At 46.2% G+C, this 22037-nt stretch overlaps 1 protein-coding gene across 2 annotated transcripts in view; it reads left to right on the forward strand.

Moving 5' to 3' along the window:
- The first annotated feature begins 529 nt into the window (after positions 1–529).
- The window catches only part of LOC135909548 (bestrophin-4-like), a 71103-nt gene continuing 49595 nt past the window's right edge, over positions 530–22037 (forward strand). For both annotated transcript variants that reach the window (XM_065441524.2, XM_065441525.2), the window contains exon 1: positions 530–769. The gene's annotated coding sequence lies outside the window, so the exon portion shown is untranslated. The remainder of the gene's footprint in view (positions 770–22037) is intronic.

The raw sequence follows: 22037 nt of genomic DNA on the forward strand, positions 1-22037 counted from the left end.
GGACCGCAAACGCAGGGAGCTCCGCTAGTACAATAGGGCGACCACTTATGCTAAAGCCCCGTTCTTTTGTCTCTATCAATATGGCCGCCGTCGGCTTGACTCGCTCCCGTAGGCGGCGGCTGGGACTGCCACTCCAGAAGTCTTATATAACCTCCTTGAATTGGTGCTACCGGGGAAACGAAACTGTAGAAGCAATACGTTGCACAAGATATGGTGAAATTATGCTTAAAAACGCGAATGTAAATAAAAGAACGTAAAGAAGGAAGCGTTTCTTTTAATATTTCGAACTTGCGAAGTATTTCTCGTTATGGGTGAACGTCATTAATCAAACGGTGTGCTTAGACTAGTTTCAGTTTCACCTCACATGCGTGGTCGCACGCGGTGTCCGTCCGTTTATTCAAAGATTATCTCGCCGCGTCGTCGGCTTGCACAATTACAAACGGTGTTTGACTTGCGCGAGGGTTGCGTACCGTGATTAAAACTGAAGGTCTCTTTCGCGCTAAAGCTGCGGCGGTGCCTTCACAACGGATCGGCGGGCCACCGAGCGATGAGAGAATCGCGGGCCCGCCCCGAAACGGGTCGATGATACGGAGCCGTCGGCGACGGGGGACCGAGCGCGCTGCACTGGGCCACTGCAACGTGCATTCTGCTACAGGACGTTTCGTATAGGGCACCTCTGGCTTGCGACACTTCGTCGTCGTCGCGTGCGTACGCGAGTCCCCGAATGCTTGAGCAACGCAGGAAGTCGGCGTAACCGCTACGTCCTTCGGTGAGTTGGGCTTCACCTCGGCGCGTCACCGTCGTGTTCTCCTGACTCGATCCCCTTTCGCATGCTCACTGGGCCATCCTGTGTGAATCGCGGGGTTGTTTCGAAAGGCCGTTAAAGAGCCCCGTGGTTCTCGCCGCGGTTCTCGCTTACTGCGAGTGATGGCGAAACTGCGCCGAGGCTGCGAGGTAGTATTTTGCGCCAAAACCGTTGCGGCGTTTCGTAGTATGCATATAGGAGAGGGGAAAAAAAAAAGGTCAAGTCCGGGAAGTGGTGAAGACGTCTCTTTGCTCTATTATTATTCGGGCACTACACAGGTTACACATGCACTACATTAGGCCACGTCAAGAGTTTCTCCTCGCGTTCGGGCTTAATGCAGCTCGTCAGAAAAAAAGAGAACATAGTAGAAAAAGCAACATTCGTTTTAAAGGTAGCGCGAAATACAGTGACAATTTAGGAAGGGACCAGAGGGGTAACATGCAGGCGATGGCACACCGGGAAGGTGGCACACCTGAAATTTCGGAGTTAGAATGCGGTATGCCAGGCTTTACTTCCGTCGTGGTGGCAATTCCTTAGAATTATAACAATTATGCAGACCCAACAAGCATGTTGAAATACATGTGAAGCGAAGCTTTGAGGATGCAGCTTAATTAAATGATCAACAACTATAATGTGGGCGCGTACAATTTTGTTCGCTTTCATCACATATGCAACACGAAGTACCGAGCAATGTTTAGGCTTGTCCACCACAAGGGTGACAAATTTATTCCGATGTTATCTCGAAAACTCGAAATCAGATGGATGCATAACATGATATGTCAGCACAGCCATGTTGCGAGGACGAAGGCGAGGTATGAAGCTTTTCGATGTTCCCGGTGCAGTCTTGGACCTTGGGACCTTTGTCTGTACATTTATTTGCGTGTAAAGGACAGCGTCATGAATTAATTAATAAAACTGAAACTTAAGAGTAGCGACGAGAGGCGTATGTAGTAGGAAGTACGACACGTATCTAACTACATTTAAGGATTCCGCACCTGTTGTGTAACAGCGCCACATACCGATCCCGGAGAATCTAAAATGGGTACGCGCTCACTCTTTAAATGTGTATCCAGAGTGGGTACAGAGCCTAGGAATATTGGTGCACACCCAGTGGCACATACCGAATGGCTAAATCAAATAAAATCAAGTAAATCAAAGAATACCGTGAATGTAATGCGTTGTTCCGTTAACAGGTCGGTGTGCTTTAAATAAACCTTTAGGCGATGTTATACCGTGCGTCCCAGCGAACGTTAGCCACGCTAACGTTCGCTATATATAAATATAAGAAATACATTTAGAAAAGACAGTTCACGATACAATTACAAGACCTATGGCGTTCGCGCGTCAGACCTGTGACAACGGAACACCGTACGCAGGTCTCGTAACTGCATCGTGCACAGCCTTTTCTAAACAGATTTCACCCACCATAACCAAACAGTCTCTGTTACAATAAACGTTTACTCTCTCTCTAAACAGATTTACTTTCTTTTTTTTGGTGTTGTTGAACGCCATAGCTAACATTAGTTGAGATAATCTACATATGCAATATTTATGTAGGACGTGTTATTTATTTATTTATTTATTTACTTACTTATTGCGAAGCACAGCGATAGCAGTGGGGAGGGGGGGGGGGAGTGCTTGCTTGCACTACTTTGTCGGTCAACGTACAAGGGTTACCTAAGCCCGTTGGCTGGTACTTGCATTCGGCACACATATAACCTTCGTATATATAGACACGAACATATCTACCGACATACTGACCGACCCAGACGAGAGAGCAGCACCATACACGCCAAACACGGGAGAGTAGGCAAAGGTAGCTTCCCAATAATGGTAATCGCAAATTTAGTCGTATATCTATGTTTTCCGTCAATGTCAGAGGCGTTAAAGATGGTAGCGCAATATACGTCTATATAGACTGATTACAAGCTGATATATTCCTGTTAATGTACTATTATAAATAAGCAATACAATTATACAGTATAGCGTCAAGAGGGTGAAAGTAAGTATAGTACGCTCAGTAATTATGTTAATGGAAGAAAGCCAGAACGGGCACAAAGTGCATGTCAGCACAAAAAAAGATAAGTGAGGGCATTTGGCACTGTTCCAACAGGATGCCTTTTCCAATGCCTCCAGCTCGCATAGATGCATAAAGAGATAATAAACGAGAGTGAGAATGAATATTGCAAAACAGCAATGTCAGCGGTACTCCTGCACCGGAGCTGGGCCGTGTGTGCAACTACACGAGATCCGTTGCTATGCAGAGAGTGACGTCATGCACATTCCGATAGGAAATGAATGTTCCAAAGCTGATTTGTAACGTAAAGAATGCGGCATGCCGCACGTCGTCACGCAGATAAATATATACGAAACAACGTACACCATACATCGGCGATGAGTAGGGGTTGGGAGACACAGAGGTCGGTTTTATTAATCTTTGCTCCGTAGAAATGCCTTGCATCATTCGCCCGGTGCTCTGAAATTGCCGGTACCAGGAAATTGAAACGACCAAAGTTTAGTACTGCGGTGTGAATGCTATTTTTGTTATTACTGTGAACGAATTCGTATCAAGTTTGTTTTTTAACTTTATTGCAGCCTTGTCGAGTTGCGATGTTTCACGTACCTTTGCTATACTTTCTTCATTTATCGATCTCTTGAATTGGCGAATGGCGATTTATTGCGCATTTTATCTCTCAGGAAAGTCACATTAACAACAACAACATTAACAACAACAATAACGACCGTAATATTACCAATACTAAACCAATGATTCAAGTGCATATTTGTTATAGTGCCCAAATGCAACATATCAATTTTGGCACTGGGGCACTTGACACAATACGTTAAAGATATCGAAGTTTTGCCCGAAAGGCGAAGCTTCGATTGTGATGGCAAATTATTAGACAGCTATATGAATTAACGATAGTAGTTTTATCGGCAGTACTTATAAACTCGTCAACATTCGCATACTAAATAAATTAAGAAACACGGTGTCACGCGCGCACAGGTAAACATGAACGCATCTCACTCCATGAGCGCGGATACACGCTGTCAAAACGCCAGCGTGAGAAAGAGCGGCAGTGTAGCAGACAGCGATCTGCCCGCAGTGTCGCCTTTCGCTTTGACTCGAACTGAGTGGCGAGAACACAGCGCACACGAAGCCACCAGCCCTCCGCCTGCCCAGACTTTGCACCCGTCGCACGTGGCTTTCACGATAAGGGCCCGAGCGGCCGCGCTCCGCCACGCCATATGCAGCCGCCGTCGGATTAGAACACCCCTGCCCTTCCTCCTGCTGCTTCCTTGTGCACGATGGAAGACATCGCGCTTCCTCCCCGACTTCCTTCCTTGCGCGCATGAAACCAAGTCACCTTTGCTCACCTTTGCGCGCTCGCAACCACAGTATGCGGCGCGCGGACGCCACGTTATCGCACCGGGAGTTTATATGGAACATCACGGCGACGGCAACGGTGGTATTGCGCCTGCAGTGTCGATATAATTGCTAACTGAATGATATACGCGACCGTGAGGCTATGTACAGTTCCACACATAACAAAACAAAGGCAATGTGATCCGTCATACAATAGGTGCAGCTATGTACACCGCAGCTGGGAGATCCCGATCAATTTCGACCACCTGGGGTGCTTTATGGTGCACCTAAGCCTAAGTACACGAGCGTTTTCTTTATTATCCCACCCAATGAAAGGTGGCCTGCTCGGCCGTAAATCAAACCCGCGATTTCGTGCTAAGCAGATGCCATAACCACTGAGCAACTACGGCGGGCATATGTGTAGCGTATAGAAGTTTTGTTATAAAATTTATTCAGTACGTATTACGCAGCAATAAGATATACACGCAAGAACGTATAAAAATAATTGAACAAAGAGAGACAGCATGCACAATGTTACATTAAAGTATAGAAGTCCTTTCAGTATAAAAGTTCCGCACGCCATTATCAAACACACGAATGCAACTTAATTTATTACTAGTCCCGAAGGAAACACCGCAGTTCGCAGTGCGGACCAAAGCTGCGTACAGCAAGAAAGGAACCGTACAAAATATCGCTGTTTTTAGAATAGTGATTATCTTTGTTCGCAATGCGTTTTATACTGAACTTCGGTAGGGTGGAAGCTTAGGCCTCTTGGTATACCATAGTTAAAATTCTGCAAGACCAGCCCTCAGATGAAATACAGCGCACTGTGTGTCACGCTTTTCTGTGTTTCGCCCAAGCACTAGTGTTCCAGAATTTGTTCGATTAGAAATTTACTGGAGCTTCATGACGAGGCCTGAAGGAGCATCCGCACCCTTGTCATCTTTTGCAGACTTTTGAATGTAATGCCATTCACTAAAGTTCTGGGCAGTCCACTACGCTGCCAACCAGTTTGTAGAAGAACACCAAGTGCGCTCTTTTGTGTCGGCTATCCAAAAAAACTTATTGCACGTAGATTGAGATGGAAGGTTGCATGTTCTCTTGGCATTATTGCTGAAATAGCGTTGCATGAAGTTCATTGAAATTTGGGGTTTCATGTGCCAAAGTTTCGACTTGATTATGAGGCGCGCCGTGGTGGTAGACTCCGGATGAATTTTTGAACACCTGGGTTTCCTTAGCCAGCATCTAAATCTAAGTACACGAGTGTCTTTTGCATTTAGCTCCCATGGAAATTTGGCTCTAGAGGTCGGAACAAAACCCGCGACGTCAAGCACAGGATGCGCAACGCCATATAGCTTCTAGGGTAGCGCGGCAGGTTAAATAGCGTCCAGAATAGAAAGTTCACCTGGGTCCGCTCAGTGCCATTATTAGCCTGAGGAAATCGAAAAAATGAGATGCATATACCCAAAACTGGCACGGGACAAGCTGCGTTGCTCGTAATCGCATCCGAATTTTCGAATTGTCTCGAGATGCGACTTGCTGTGGCCGACAAAGTAGCATAGATTATGTGGTCCGTATGAACGGCGAACTTGAGCTCGAGTCCAAGATAAACGTCGAGATCACGCAGTCTTTCACCGCTCCTGGGACAGAATGTCACCGTTAATTTGATATACAAATAGGAGACAATTTGTTTTGCGTTCGTAAGACACTACACTATTTTCAGACTGTTTTAGTAGAAGATTATTATTTGCAAGATTTTTATTCGGCGTAGCCATTCTGTTGACACTTATGCTATGTGTATCATGAGTTTCTTTCAATATTTTAACGTAATAACCATATACCACAAGAACAACCAGTCTTTATACTACTGATACAACACTGTTCACGAACAAACAAAACAGGAACCAACCAAGCACAGAGTCTTGGGGCATACCACTTGATGCATACGCTTGGGCGTGACAAACGCCGTGATCGAACCATGTGATGTGATTGTTACGCCAGAGCGACGGGTGCAGAACAGTGAACCACATGTTTGAGCCTCACTGCATCATAGACATTGTTAATTGCCGCACGACAATGTTGACTGTGCGTCGAAAGGGGCTGCGACATCTCACCTCATCTTGATCCTGTGAGCCAACAGTGAAAGTCCGAAGGAAAGTCCACTGCTCGGAGTGACATTAGTGTGCCACGCGCAGTGCAATGGGCGACTTCCAGGAAAGAACAGCTGTGCACTGGAGTGGAGGCAGGAGAGCTTGACGACTCCAGTATACCCGGAAAATTACTGCGCCGCATGGGAAGCGTCATCGCATGGCCTCCGAGCAGGGGCAACCAATCTCGGAGCTCCCTCCTCTTGTGTCAGAGCACCAGGAGCACGTGCAATTGTAAAGAATTTAGGGGGATAATGCCGCGCTTTTCCGCCGGCGCTGACAACGAAGCAACCTGCGAGAAATTATATGTCCAGCGCAATGACCGGCGCCACAGTGCAAGGGGTCTGACTTCCGTCTTTGAGGAACATTCGCCATAAAATCAGGTTAAGGTAACAAGACTACGTTGTGAATGAGAGTGAGTGAAAACTTATTGGAAAGGCAAAGAGCCGGCCTGCATTGGTATGCTGGCTGGCTACTGAACAAAAATTAATTTTCCTGACACGATAGGTCTAAATTTTTCGACAAAGCTATGTCATTTTGGACGAAAAACCGACATTTGCGCCACTCCTGCCGCGCAAGTATGGGGTGCTGGCTCCACTGTATAAGGATGACGAAACAAACAGTAAATGAATGTAACATCGGCGTAAAATCTTACAGAACTATTGTAATAGCATCGGTAGAGCAGAGGTTAATAATACAAGTTGTCAAGTTGAAGTTGCGAACATGATTCATAGTACAGAACGAGATAATGGGAGAGCTGCACATCTGTCTTAGAATCACAAGAAGCAACGAGGATAATATGTTTCTAATCACAATGTGTACAAAAAGCAGTCAAAGAAGAAAACAAGCCATTGTATGTAGCTTCTCGATATATAATAGGTGCATATGAGTACCGAAACAGGGAGATCTTGTGGAGCATTCTTGGTGCGGAAGGACTTGGGAAGGCATTGCACACTTTAAAATGAAATATGCCGTAGTAACACCGTCACGCTAATGTGAGGAGGGCATACTAATCACGTGGCAGTAGACAGCCGGAATGGGTGTGCGCCAGGGTTTCCATTGCCACCATGCAACCTCATGAAAAGTATACGCGATAAGCACAGAAAGACTGAGGCAAGTTAGTTCGGTTATAATATATCGCATCAATGAGGTGTTATGACGGTGGAGCAGCGTCTTCCGGACATTTTTTTTTTCGTTAGCGGATAGAGAGAAATATATACAGCTTGTAGGAGAAAATGCGGAAAGATGAGCAAAGCTCTGCTATTTAAATTTAGCATAGAAGCAACGGGCCTCATGCTGTTTAATGATACGACTGAACAGCTGGTTCGAATACCAGACGATGAGATACCAAAGATAGCCGAGTACAAAAAACTAGGAGCATGATTCAAATAGTTATAGGTACATAAAAAAAAATATCACCGACGATCACGATACTCTCTAATGCGAAATTTCTGCGCCACTTGAGCATTTTGAATTCACGATGTATTGAGGCGTCGGCGGCGCTAAGCCTCTGCTAGGGCAGCTCGTTTATCAGCGGCGGCAGACGCAGCACATCCACCCGTTGCGTCACTCATTGTTCAGAAAGCGTGAAAACGGGAAGGCGCAACTCGCGCGGGGCGCATTCTCTAGCTGCGGCTGTGCTGGCGAAGTAGCGCATGCGCAATAGGTGCGAAGCCCAAACCAGTGCTTTGTTTCCATATACGGTATCGGTCGACGCGCACGCGGTACGCCTTAGTAAGGACGCCATCAGCGACCGGGTGACGGCGCAAGTTACTATAGCGCCATGTCGTAGCGGGCCGCCGCCGTGGAGCACAGCTCGTGCGGCACTCCGCTTTCCTCCTCACCCTTTCGCCATACTCTGCTACTCCTCCGCTTTCCTCCTCATGCTTCCGCTGTGTCGTCCTCCTGGCACTCCCTTTGCTATCACTGGAGAGATTTAGGTTAGGGGACGCAAGCGGCTTGCGTACGCAACTAGGGGCCACGGTACTGCGCATACGGAAACTCACACGTCTGCGCATGCGCAGTACCATCGCCCCTAGCTCTTGCGTATGCAAGACGCTTGCGTCCCCTAATCTAAAACTCTCTAGTATCTTTCATCCTCCGCTGCGCTCCACGTTCGCTCTCTTTTTTCATCCTTCGGCGTGCTCGTTCGTTCTACCGGTTACGCCGACGCTCAACGCAGAACGGTCGCCTAATACCTGCGCTTTAAAACATTCAGCCAAAGAGAAAGGCCAGAGAAACTTGGCCATAATAAACCAGAAAGCGTTATGATGGTTCATGAAATATAGAGGTGCATGATAAGCTGTAGTGGTTTCCGGACTAATGTTTAATAACTCGGTGGCATGCTTTAAATTTATAGTTTTCTCAGGACTGGCCATTAATCGAACGACTTTCAGAAGGCTAGCACAAGGTGCACAGGTAAAAAGCATAAATGAAGCAGTGCAGGGAGGCATAGGGAGAGCACCCATCCAAGAGCAGGAGGCTCAAAGCAAAATTTGCTTCTAAGGACGGCAGCGAAACACGACCGAAAATCGATGTGTGGCTATGTGGAAACCATAAAACTAACTTGTTAATATTATGTTAATTGTGTGGACTGTTGCGAATGATGTTGAATGTAAGGTTAGAGATGTAGGAACGGTGTAATGAATAGGAACAACGGAGAAGACGTTTTCTATTAAACAGCATCGAAGAACAACAAATGTAATCATAATAGGAAACTGTCATGGTAATTCAAAGATCAACGTCTAGTCTATTTTCTCTAAAATTTTAAACTTCTCACTTTTTAAATTTTGATTGAAAATACTGCACTCTTGAAACGAAGCTTTCTTCGCGAACCATCTAAGCCTTTGCTGACCATAGGTGCTGACGCCTTTGGGAATCGCTCACAAACTTAAAATAAAAGAATGACGTATACAACGAATGGGATCGAACCAAGGTGTTCCAGTACTACAGCTCAGTGCGCTAACTATTAGGCAACAATCTATTCTTTTTTTTTCTTTATTGGTTAGGCCAAAATCTCCCGCAGGCTTTTGTCGCGCCAACGCCAGGTAGCTGCACGATTTTACGCATGGGTCGCAGTGCACGGGTGTGCTCGTCAGTTTCTATCAAGCCACATGTCAGTGCAAGAAGATGCGGGCTCGGGTAATAGTCAACCTTACAACTGTCGTTCGCGTAACAGTTCTCTCCGCCATGCACCTGTCCTCATCCTTTTTCCCTCGACAAACGTCAAATATCGCCTTCATCATATTGGCATCACAGAGTCAGCGCCTTGCATCTCTGCGTTCGCATTAACTACTGTTTCCATTTCGCTATACTAGCTTGTGAACGACGTAAGTCCATAAACATAAACATTGCGAGAGATTTCAAGTTGCATAGGATGGTAATAAAGACATTTGTACGCATCGCGTTGAGTTGCGCAGTATTTAACTTGGAGCTTCATTTAGGTTTTTCTTCTCATAGGTTCCGACAAGTGCGCGTTGCATAGGATGGTAATAAAGGCACTTGTACGCATCGCGTTGAGTTGTGTAGAATTTAATTTACAGCTTCATTTAAGTTTTTCTTCTCATAGGTTCCAAGTAATGCGTTGGATGCGCGAAATAAATATTTTTTTCGGGTTCTCTGCTCCGCCAGTACTACCATACTTTGCTTCATTCAGCCACGGCCGAGATCAAACTCACGATCTCGAGCTCAGCAGCTCAACGTCATAGTCACGTGGCTAACGTGGCGACTGGTATCAAATTATACGTTGCGAGAGGCTGTGGCTGATTCTTCTCCTGACATTTCCTCGCGTGAATTGCTGTTTCTATAGTCTTTCTGGCAATAGACGAGGCGTTCTATAGTGCCCATTTCCCGCTCGTGACCACTACATAGAAGCTTGTTGTTCCTGTATACAGAGCTGCTGCACGTGAAAAAGTACAAGCAAGAGAGAATGAAGTTCATTCTGGTGGCATAAACAATGACCATTTCCGTTTAGTGACTCACCCAGCTCTTTCCATAGCCGTATAATTTTTTTTTATGTTGACCGCATGTGTAATTTTCGTATGGCATAATGCAGTTAAATAAATGGGCGCAGGCATTATTCATAAGGAAGTTGCATAAGCGGTCTGTTGAAACGCGTCGTCCGTAATTAACCCTTCATGCTAGCCTGTCCGTGTTCCCGCAACTCTAAGCACTTCCTTTATTGTGGTCTTTGCCCCAGTTCATCTTTCTTTGTGTTTGTGTCTATTCCGATAGGGGTGGGATGCGAGAATACTCGTGTAACGAAGGCGTAGGATAGCGGGAATATTCAAAACGTTTGAATAACGGATGGATAATTTTTACTCATCGAATCGAAAAACAACAATTCTGAAACATGCATACTTTCTCAGTTGTTTTCGAATACTCCACATTGGCGGATGTGTAGAATGATGAATACAATTGGTGCAATAGAAACTGGGCAGTTCCTCCCGAAGGGGCGCAACGTTGAAAGCGATAGGAAGTGTTAGCGTTGCTCGGAAGCTACTTATACAACGAACGACGAAGTGAACGACGAGAACGACGAGCGAAGCGAACGACGAGAACGACGAAGTGCATTAATAGTGCTTACACTAACTTCCCCCCGTCATGGAAGCAGATTAGAAATTATCTAAACGGGGAGTGAAGGGCTTCATCCGCGAGACGTGAACAATTTCGGCATTCCGGCTGCGCCGGTCAGTGACGGAGTGTACTGCTGTTCCCTGCAGATGTTTGCTGCTCAACGGTGTATTTGTAAAGGTAGCGTTCAAGGAACTTCTCCCAGAGGCCTGGAGTGCGGACTGGAGTCCAAAGCAGGACTTCGTCTCCAGGGTGAAAACGGAGGTCACAGAGTTTGTTGTCGCCGTCACGTTTGCGCTCAGCTTGAGTAGCTTCTGTGCGTTGCCGGGCGATTTGACGGCAATGCGCAACTCGGGCAGCAAAATCTTCTGGAAGGGACGCGTTAGGCGAAGAAGGTGCTAAAAAGGATTCTCTGTCGAATATGGTGGAAGGAGATCGTCCATACACAAGGAAGAAAGGGCTGTAGCCGGTAGTCCGTTGAATAGCAGTATTATATGCGAATGTCACAAAAGGAAGAATTTTACCCCAGTCAGCGTGGTCAGGACGGATGTACATGGAAATCATGTCAGACAGCGTACGCTGGAAGCGCTCGGTAAGGACATTGGTTTGCGGATGATACGTAGAAGTAGATTTGTGGACGGTATTAGTAGCCCGAAGAACTTCCTCGAGAACATATGAAATGAACGCCTTGCCACGGTCACTGAGAAGAACGCGAGGAGCTCCGTGGCGCAAGATGATGGAGCGCAAGAAAAAATCGGCGACCTCAGAAGCGGTACCGGATCGCAGAGGGGCAGTATCGGCATATCTTGTTAAATGGTCGACCGAAGTGACAATCCAACGGTGACAGGAGGGTGCCAGAGGCAAGGGACCATGTAAATCAACGCCAACAAATTCAAAAGGTGCGTCCGGGCAAGGGAGAGGTTGTAGTAAATTGGCAGGAGGGGATGTCGAGCGTTTGCGGTGCTGACATGACGCACAAGAGGCAATGTATTTAGCCACCGTTGTGGATAGGCCAGGTCAGAAGCAGCGGGTTTTGATGCGATTTTAAGTCTTGTGGAAGCCCAAGTGGCCAGCCGATATGTCGTCGTGAAGTGCCTATAATACTCGCAGGCGAAGGCAGCGAGGTAGAACTGGGGCCCACCGGTGACCTGTTGGGTGATAAATGTACCGGTGTAGCACGCCACCTTGAAGGCGGAATTGTCGAAGTTGGCGTCGCAAGCGGCTGTCGCAAGCGGCTGGAGCGAGAGTGGGCAGCGAGACAATGCGTCTGCATCATGATGACTTTTTTCAGACTTGTACGGTATTGTAAAGTCATACTCCTACAAAGGGAGTATCCAGCGTTCTAAGCGTCTTGGCATGTTTTTCATTGATGACAGCCAACACAGAGCGTGATGGTTGGTGACGATGGTGAAGTGGCGGCCGTAAAGGTATGGGCGAAATTTCTGAATCGACCCAACCATAGCCGGGCACTCTTGCTCTGTAATAGTATAGTTCCGCTCAGCTGGAGAAAGTGTTCGGCTAGCATATGCTACGACTTGCTCTTTAGAGGCTGCATTACGTTGGAGAAGTACTGCGCCAATACCTTGTGCGCTTGCGTCAGTAAGGAGTATGGAGGGGGGGGGGTGGGGGCTCGATTATCGAAGTGGCGAAGCACTGGTCCGGAAGTAAGATGTTGCTTCAGAGTTTGAAAAGCCGACTTGCAGTCGTTAGTCCATGTGAAAGAGGTACCGGTAACCAGTAGCTTGTGTAGAGGAACTATTCATACGCAACTTCACTGCTATTGCAGCGAACTTGCGTATGAATCGGCGAAAATATGACGCCAAGCCTAAGAAAACTACACAGATCTTTCTGTTGCTGGGGGCGAGGAAACTGGAGAACAGCACTAATCTTTTCGGGGTCTGGTTAGATGCCATCTTTTGAGACGACGTGGCCCAATACATTTATTGTCTTGCTTGCAAATTTGCATTTTTTTGTATTGATCTGGAGACCAACATTTGCAAGGCACTTGAGAACTTTGTCTAAGCGATGAAGAAGTTAGCTGAAGTCAGACGAAAAAACTATAATATCGTCCAGATAACAGAGGCAGGTCTTCCAATTTAGACCACGAAATACGTTGTCTATCATGCGCTCAAATGTGGCGGGAGCGTTACAAAGGCCAAAAGGCATCATGTTAAATTCATAAAGTCCATCTGGTGTAGCGAATGTGGTCTTTGCCAGTCTCGTTCATCGGAATTTGCCAATATCCTGATTGAAGACTGAGGCTGGAGAAATACTCCGCCCCTTGTAGTGTGTCCAAAGCGTCGTCAGTTCGAGGTATTGGATATACGTCCTTTCGTGTGATCTTATTGAGCGCTCGATAATCGACGCAAAAGCAAACGGGGCCATCTTTTTATGCGAAGCATATTAACGTAGGTTTCGGGCCTTCGCGCGACGCCCGGCGGTGGCCACCATTGACCCTGAAGTGGGGTCACGTGACATGACGTCACGTGATGACGTCACACAGGCTGCAGATGGGGCCTCATATCGCGCCGTCGGTCGCCTCCCGGTGGTGGCCACCATTGACCTTCAAGTGACCTTCAAGTAGATCAAGTGACATGACGTCACGTGATGACGTCACACCGGCTGCAGATGGGGCCTCATATCGCGCCGTCGGTCGCCTCCCGGCGGTGGCCACCATTGACCCTGAAGTGAGATCACATGATGTGACGTCACGTGATGACGTCACACCGGCTGCGGATGGGGCCTCATATCGCGCCGTCGGTCGCTTCCCGGCGGTGGCCACCACGCTTCGGTGCGCGCCGTCGCGCGCGACGCGGCGGCGGCGCCACCATCGCTGCATCACGTGATATGTGACGTCACGCCAGGGATGAAGCGGCGCGCGCCCGCCGTCGCGTCAATCTTTGTGCCCGCAACCGCGCCAGCGTCTTTGCGCCGGGTGTGTATGCGGTCAAGATGCCTCCAAACGCTAAGGATACGCTAAAATTAAGCCCAGTGGATGCGAAGCATTCACTGGGCTTAACCTTGATAAGTCTCCAATTTTTTTTCTTTACCATAACCATGGGTGAAGCCCAGGGGCTAGATGAAGGTCGTATTATCTTTCGCGCAAGCATGTCAGCGACCTGTTGTTCAATGACCTTTCGTTCGGACGGCGATACACGATAGGGGCGTCGTCGTATTATAGCTGAACCATCGGTTTCGATGCGGTGTGTAGACGCAGAAGTTTGGCTCAACACAGAGGAAGAGCTACCTGAACAGGCTTTGTGCTTCGCCAAGACCACCAGTAAGGTTTCGGACTGCGCGGCTGTTATGTCAGAACCAAGAACGGCTGGGGGAGGGAAAGAATCATACAAACCTGAGGTTGGTGCTGGCGATGAAGAAGGGCAAGGCGTGACGATAGAGATAGGTTGAGTATAGGCGAGGGGTGCCACAGTCATCCCTTTGGGCAGCATCGCAAGATCTGGGGTCGTGTTGCAAGCAGACAGAAGGGAGCGGCCACGTGAAAATCGGACGAGACAGGCGATAATGAGAATTCCGCGAGAAGTATAGCAGGAAGAAGGGGCGAGTAGGGTGTCTCCGTCGGCGATCTGATTGGATGTTACGGCTACAACGTCTTCGTGACCAGAACGCAGGACACAGTTTGCAGCGATGGCCAGGTTCACGCATGAAGGTGAAGAGTCCGTAACAGCTGCAAGCGCTGTATACGTGATATAGACAACTTCCTCTCTACATGGAATGACGGCTGAAGTAGAATGTAGGAAGTCCCAACCGAGTATAAGTTCAAGGATACACGTTGGAAGGATGATAAGCTCAATGTGGTGGCGTATGGCATCGATGAAAACTCGAGCAGTACACTGTCCGTCGGGGTGAATGAATGCATTATTAGCACCACGCAAAATAGGTCCAAGATAAGGCGTTGTTACTTTCCGGAGCCATGAACACAGATCACTACGAAGAACAGAAACGGCGACACCGGTATCGATGAGACCTGATGGGGGAGCACCTTCAACAGTTACAGAAAGCATGTTGGTCGGGCGAACAGGAGGAATTATTGAAGACTGATAGGAAGCAGTTTCCCCTCCAAAAACTGCAACAGTTAGTTTTCCGAGTGCTGGTCGACAAGATGGAAGTGGGGTGAAGCGGTGTTGTAGATCGCCGGTAAGGCGAAGGAGAACGACGTCTGGCCGAAGGGGAACTATGAGGCAGATTGGGAGCAGCTGGAGGAGACGGAGAACGCTGCTGAGGAAACGAGTACGATCCGGGATAGTAGGCGTCTGATCGGTGAGTGCGGTCTCTCTCGTGCTCAGCATAGCCTCGTCTTTCATCCTGCTGGCGACGGCGGCAGAAGCGAGATATATGGCCGCGTATACCACAGTAAAAACAAACCGGACGAGGTGGTCGCCACTGAAGGTAGGATGTCCGCAGCAAGTGCTCTGGTTCCCATCGAAGCCAAATGGTCATAGACAACGTTAGTTGGCACGGAGGTCCCGGTAGGGGTGGGTAGCGAGCAACATCCGCGTGGTAGGTGTGGGGCGCACTACCGGAGCAAGATGCGTCGTGGGTGTAGTCATCGCTGTCAACTCTTGCTTTACGACCTCGTGCAAGTCGAAGGTGGGGGTTGGGGCACAGGCCGTAGGTGAACACCTCAGATCTTGTATTTGAAGCTCTTCGCGGATGCTGGTGCGGATAAGAGCACGTAGATCTGGAGAATGGGGAACCTATCGCTGCTTTCATGTTGAAGACGAAGAGACTGCAGCTCGTCTAGGCGCTGACCTGTGAAAGTGATATCTTGGACAGAAGCCGGATCTTGCACGATTAAGGCGTCGAAAGCGACGGACCCAATGCCTTTTCATATGTCTCGAACGCGTTCGGCTTCCGTCATGTTGGGCTTCGCACGGCGGCACAGAGCCGAGACATCCTCAATGTATGAGGTGTAAGACTCTTGTGGAAGTTGGAGGCGCGTGCCCAGCTTCTGTTTGGCGACTTCTGCATGGCCAGAGAAGGAAGCGAAGATTTGCCGCATCTTGTAAGTAAACGTGCACGAATCCGCAATGTCGGATTTGGGTTGAAATACCACGTCTTTGCAACACAGGTCAAGTAGAATGCGATGGGCCTTAATTTCTGGGTGTCGTTCCACTTATTGCAAGAACTTACGCGGTCGTAGTGGTCGATCCAATCATCGACGTCATCACCGCGGAGTCCGGCAAGGACAGGGGGATCGCGTTGAGGGTTCATCACAGTCCAAGAGGGCTCCGCAGGCGGAGTAGTCTGTGTGGTAGGGTTTGAGGCGCCGGAAGAGCCGGGGTTGGAAGTGTCCGTCGTAGGTGTAGCCGGGCGCGCAGGCGGCGGCCAGAACATCGCTCTAGAGAGGACGGGAACGCGAGAGGACGTCGGGGTCTTGACGTACTTCCACCACTATATATATATATATATATATATATATATATATATATATATATATATATATATATATATATATATATATATATATATATATATATATATATATAAGCAGACGCACGTATGAAGCGGTTTATGGACGATTTGGCCGGGGTCCGGCCTTCATGAGATGCTGATGAAGGCCGGACCCCGGCCGAATCGTCAATGAACCACTGCTTATGCGCGTCTGCTTCGCTGTGAATATTTACCCGGACCCAGAACTGCTTTCTTTCTGGTGCATATATATATATATATATATATATATATATATATATATACTTCACAGGTAAAAATAATCTTAGCCGAACAAGGGTGGGGACGACCGTTGTATGCGGTGCCTTGGGAAAGTGCCATGCAGCAGCATGAAAATACTTGTTTTCCTGTTTTTTCTGTATGCCTCTTGAATAAGTTGCGAATAAATCATTACTCGAAAAAATTGGAGAGGTACAAATGTCCCGCACTAGGCTCTACTGGTAACAAAATAACCTTCAGCGATTGTCGAATGGGTGCAACAGTGGACTTGCTGAAGGGGATCCGAGCCCCTGCTTAAAGAAATAACAGAGGAAGAATCGCTAGACAGATAGGAGTCCGCGTTAGCATCAGCAAACTTGCCCAGTTATCAGGTTGAACGCTTATAGGGTACGGAAATATTGACGCCGACAGTAGTTCCTGTTTTTGTTACATTTAAAGCCTCACCCGCTAAAAATCTATGTAGTACGATTCAGATTGCCAGTGCGTGATCTCCACTTCTGCTCGGCAGAAAAAAAGATGTGCAATTGTCAGCGATTCGACTGCTCCTTTCCATCTGCGTATCTTGGCAACGCCATTCAGTGGAACGGAGAATTAGACTCGGACGACGACGAGCTCCCTCCTTGAGCCTGATGAGCGCACAGGCGCTTGGCACAGGAGAAGGCTTTATGCGCTCTCCTTTACACCGTGCACTCGACCACCGCACGTAGTACGACTGACGTGGCTTTACGATACCGTGTGCAATGGGCCTGAATAATCGCTGCTCCGAGCGTCCGAACTTGGTGCAACCTGATGTGGAAAATGTCGACCGGCCGCGAGCGTTTTCCACTGCGGTGGAAGCTGCTGTTAGCGACCGGCTACCACCTTTTACTTTCTTGAAGAAAACACGCTGATGCTTGGAAAGTGTGATTAGCGCACCTCTCTGTACGATGAAAAAATTGTCATCATTACGTCATCCTTTTGAGTTTGGCGCATGTCAAACATGCATGTCATGTTTGGCATGACATGTACGTCAAACGTACATACGTATTTGTCACATGTCAAACATACACAATGAGCACATAGGCTCACTGTGAACAAGGCTCCCGGGAGGGAGCCAAAACAACTTTGCATTTTGTCCTAAATGTTCCTTTTTCTTGGCAGGTGTTCTCTTTTCTCATCGTGTCTCTCTCCTACCAGACGTGAAACCCTCCATTTCATGTAAAACATACAAAATGACTAAGTTTAACTTTGTCGTGGTAAAAATGGAGCTTTTTTTTGGGAAAAATAAGAAAGGGTGTCATATTTCCGTGATAGGACGGCAGTTAGACGGTGGCGCTTGCGTTAAATTTCTAATTTTAAGTAATTAGGTTCGCTTGAAACAGAAGACCCGACCTTTCACAGGGGTAAAGTGTCCATTACCCTTGACGTCTTCCTGATTTCGTCATATCTGCCGCTATGCCTCATAAGACATGATGCAATAAATTAGCTTTTTTTGGAGCAGAATTGTGCTGCGTGTAAGAGGCTAGGATTTGTAAATTTTAATGAGGCAAACATTATGTAGATTCAGCGAACATGCTAGAATGTATGTGAAACAAAACTTTAGGAAAGCTTATGATGCTTGCAATTGTCTGTTTCTTCCGTACTACTTTATAATCTCATGCAATGCACACGTTTATGCGCTACACCGTTCACATGCTATGCCAAACTGCAAACACCAATTCGGGCGGGTGCACACTGTCAAGCGTATTGCCTTGATGTATGGCTTCAATTTCGCGAAAACATTTTTCGGGAGAATAGCAAAAATACACATTATTATTATATATTTTAGACTACAATTTCTAGGAAATTAAAGTGTTATATCAGGTAAAAAAGTTCCTAAATGTTAATAAAGACGACACCAAATTTGGATGTCATGCCAGCACCCGTAACATAAATTTAATCGCCATAAAGAAACAAAATCTTGCTGCACAGTTATCGGTGCAATCAACCAAAAGAAGGAGACCTGAGCAATACTGACAGCGTAATGTTGAAATAACAAAGAAAAAGAACATGTCTTTTTGTTGGGTATGACTTGCAACAAATTTGAGTGACATGAAAAGTTGTCGTATTATTATATTTTAGGAGCTTAATTGCGCAGCCAATTTAGTAAGAAAAAGTGTGCAAAGTATTGTTCAAAATTTAATTATGAGAAAAATAGTTGTGCTTAACTTATGAAATAAACGCAACAAAATGGTTTCTCAGAAAATCAACAACAAAGAGTACAAATACCTGCCGCGCACACACACACACACACACACACACACACACACACACACACACACACACACACACACACACACACACACACACACACACACACACACACACACACACACACACGCACGCACGCACGCACGCACGCACAAACACAAAATATTCAGTTAAGCTAAAGTTAATCAAATTGGTGAAGTTGCCTCCTCCTGATTTCTTTTTTTTGGTCTAATTTGGCCCCTGGGTGATCTCATATCTATATCTATAGCTTATTTTCAACTATTAGTAATGCAGCGGTACTGGGCGGCCTTCACATTTAGTGGTCGGTGAATTGTAAGACACGTGCAACTGTGTAAAGGGCCATGTTCTATTATAACTGGTTTCAACATATTAAACGTGCCTTTGACATTTCTGAAATGACAAAGCGTCAGGTACAGCCAACTTGAAAATCGGAAACTTCACGTAAGTATCCTAGGTTGCCCTTTGCCAATTCGTACTATGGATGCGCTCATTCGGGGCAAGACACCTGTCACGTAGCAGTGACGGCGAAGAAGGCAGCAAAACTGTGGTTAACAAAACGAGCGTTTAATTGGGTGAACTTGTGGCCTCAAAAGGAGACTGCACTCAAAGAACAACGATAGGGGCGAACACAGTCGGCGATCGTCGAAAATCTGATCAGTGGGTCAATCGCGTCGGCTTTTATACATCAGTCGTTGAACGTTCCAGAGTAATCGCTGGGACCTGCGTGCCTTCCACGAAGTTCTACATTACTCGCGTCGCGCACACATGCAATCAGATTACACAAGGTTCGGTCACAGAGAGCAGATGGTATCATCGATAACATTCCAGAAACTTCCGATACATGCAGGCGCGTCCTGCTCTTTGCGATAACATTTGTTAGGTGGTGAAACATGTGGCCCGATAAAGACAAACAAGTACACGTGTCACACCATTTGACAGAGGGCCAACATCTATAATTGCTTCCTTCCATTGTAAAGCTGCATACCAGAATCCTTCAACCACCTCCCGGATTAATTAGCGAGTTTCAACGCACTTCCTGAAGGACCACTGGCACCGAGTCCTTCGTGTATAGTGACTTTCGTGCATTGATTTCTGACAAACTTCCGTTTCCTTCGCCTTTGCGCACCGATCTTCGCCCTACTGTAGCTACTAAAGTAATTGAGAAAATTACAGAGTGCGAACACAACAAAGAGCTGCAATTTGCTATTTGTTTGCCGCACGAAATGCGAGGGAAGTGTAGAGAATATTTTTTAAACATGCTGTGTTTCCTTTGCGATGGATTATGTTTATCACAAATGGAAACACGCTGTATGTTTTTGAACCGTCATATTACATCTATGAAGATAATAGTACGTTCATAAGCGAAGAAAACACAACACAATCAGATCATTTTTAGTTTTTGCATCAAACCGGTACAATAATCTACCATTTCAGAGACGGTGGGTGGGATTACGACTTTACCTATAAATTTTGTAAATGACAGATGAAGAACACAATTCTTGCTACAAGATGTTCTACAATGATTCGCGCATCTAATTAAGCAAAACCCAAAGCTCGAGTGTATTTTTTTCTAAAATTCCGTTTTGAACTAGCCGCTATACCTCGTAGTTATGTGCACAACACGCGATCTGGAAGCATTCCTGTTATATCGTTTCTTGCTGTCGTCCTCCTTGCTTGGTGCAGACGACGTTTCTAGGATGTAAAGGCGGTCTTTCTTTCTCTCACATTGCGTAAGCTAGTATAGTCCCGGACTTCTCGCTCTATTTTACGCTCTTTCACCGAGATTTGATCCTGTAGCTCCAACTGAGTTCCAATAGTGCAGGAGTAATAGCGAAGTTAGTTTTGGACTTCGGTGGCCCATTAATATTACGGCCGTAGAATATCCTTTGGTCCCTGAAGTGGCTTCATGTCCCAAGAGAGCTTCTGCATTGAGGCTCAAATTCCGTAACATGTTCTTCACTGTTTAAAAGATTCTCTCTGCCTTCCCGTCGACTGGAGAATAGTCTGCAATACGTCCCAGTCCCCATTCCCTAAAAGAATTCTTAAATTCAACCGAACTAAACTCAGGTCCGGGGTCTGACCAAACATGACTTTGACGCCATGACGAGCAAGAAGCTTGTTAAAAAAAATGATGTCTTTCTTAAGTGTTGGTTGGACTTCTTTCGGAGCTTTCACTAAACAACAGATTACATATAGGTATGCTGAAATGGAAATTGTAGGGACCGGTAAAACTGTAGGAGTATTTTTAGTTTGATATTTTTGTGTAGCACGTATTGAGCAGCAGAAATCTGTATCTGGAGTTTTTCATGTTGCTCTACAATTTTTCTCATTTACACTTGTCATCTATTTATAACATTCGAGAGGTTTATTGATTAATTAGGACTAATTCTGTAGTTAAGCACAATGCATCGCAATTTCAGTATCTCCAAGCGAAGGCAAAACACATTACCTTAGTTCTGTCCAGCTACGTGGAATTTGGACATTTTGAAATCTTGCTGAATGATAGTTGGGACACCCTCTATATTGCTCTAATCAACGACATTCTTAATTCAGAAATGTTAAGAAATCATCGAAACGCGCTACTGGAGTATTCAGAGACCCCCTGCAGATTTATTGGAATTTATTGATTTTACGTTGTGAAGAAAATGTTTTCTTCAATGAAAGCATCTGTTACTTGCAGTCTTAAGAGGAAGCTTTAGCTCGGGCTCAACTGCGACGCGGCCTATTCAAATACATGTAAAACGCAAAAAAACTTTTTCTGAGATAACCCCTGGACCGATTTTCATGAAATTTGTTGTATTTGCGAGAGAAAGTTAATGTCTAGTGACTGCTGGAAGCGGAATTTCGATTTAGGGCCTGAATTTTGTTACAATAATTTTCAAAAATTTTAAAGTTTGAAAAAAAAAATAGAAGCATGAAGTTTAAAAGATACATATCTCTGCATTGAGAACAGATATCGCGATTCTGTGAACGGCATCCATTAGATCATTGAAAGCGGACAAATTCGATATGTCGTTTTACATCTTACGTGAATTTGTTACGTTGTTTACAAGGATTCTGCGAAAGCTGTATTTGCATGTTATTAAACTTCTTGAGATTAATGTGTGGCATATCAATTTTGTCTTCTTTGGGTGCACTATTAGATGTATTTCTCAGCATTGTATTATTATTTTTGGTTGATGATTTACAGAGTTGTAAACTTGATATC

This window comes from Dermacentor albipictus, chromosome 10 (assembly GCF_038994185.2).
Source record: "Dermacentor albipictus isolate Rhodes 1998 colony chromosome 10, USDA_Dalb.pri_finalv2, whole genome shotgun sequence".
Taxonomy (NCBI): Eukaryota; Metazoa; Arthropoda; class Arachnida; order Ixodida; family Ixodidae; genus Dermacentor; species Dermacentor albipictus.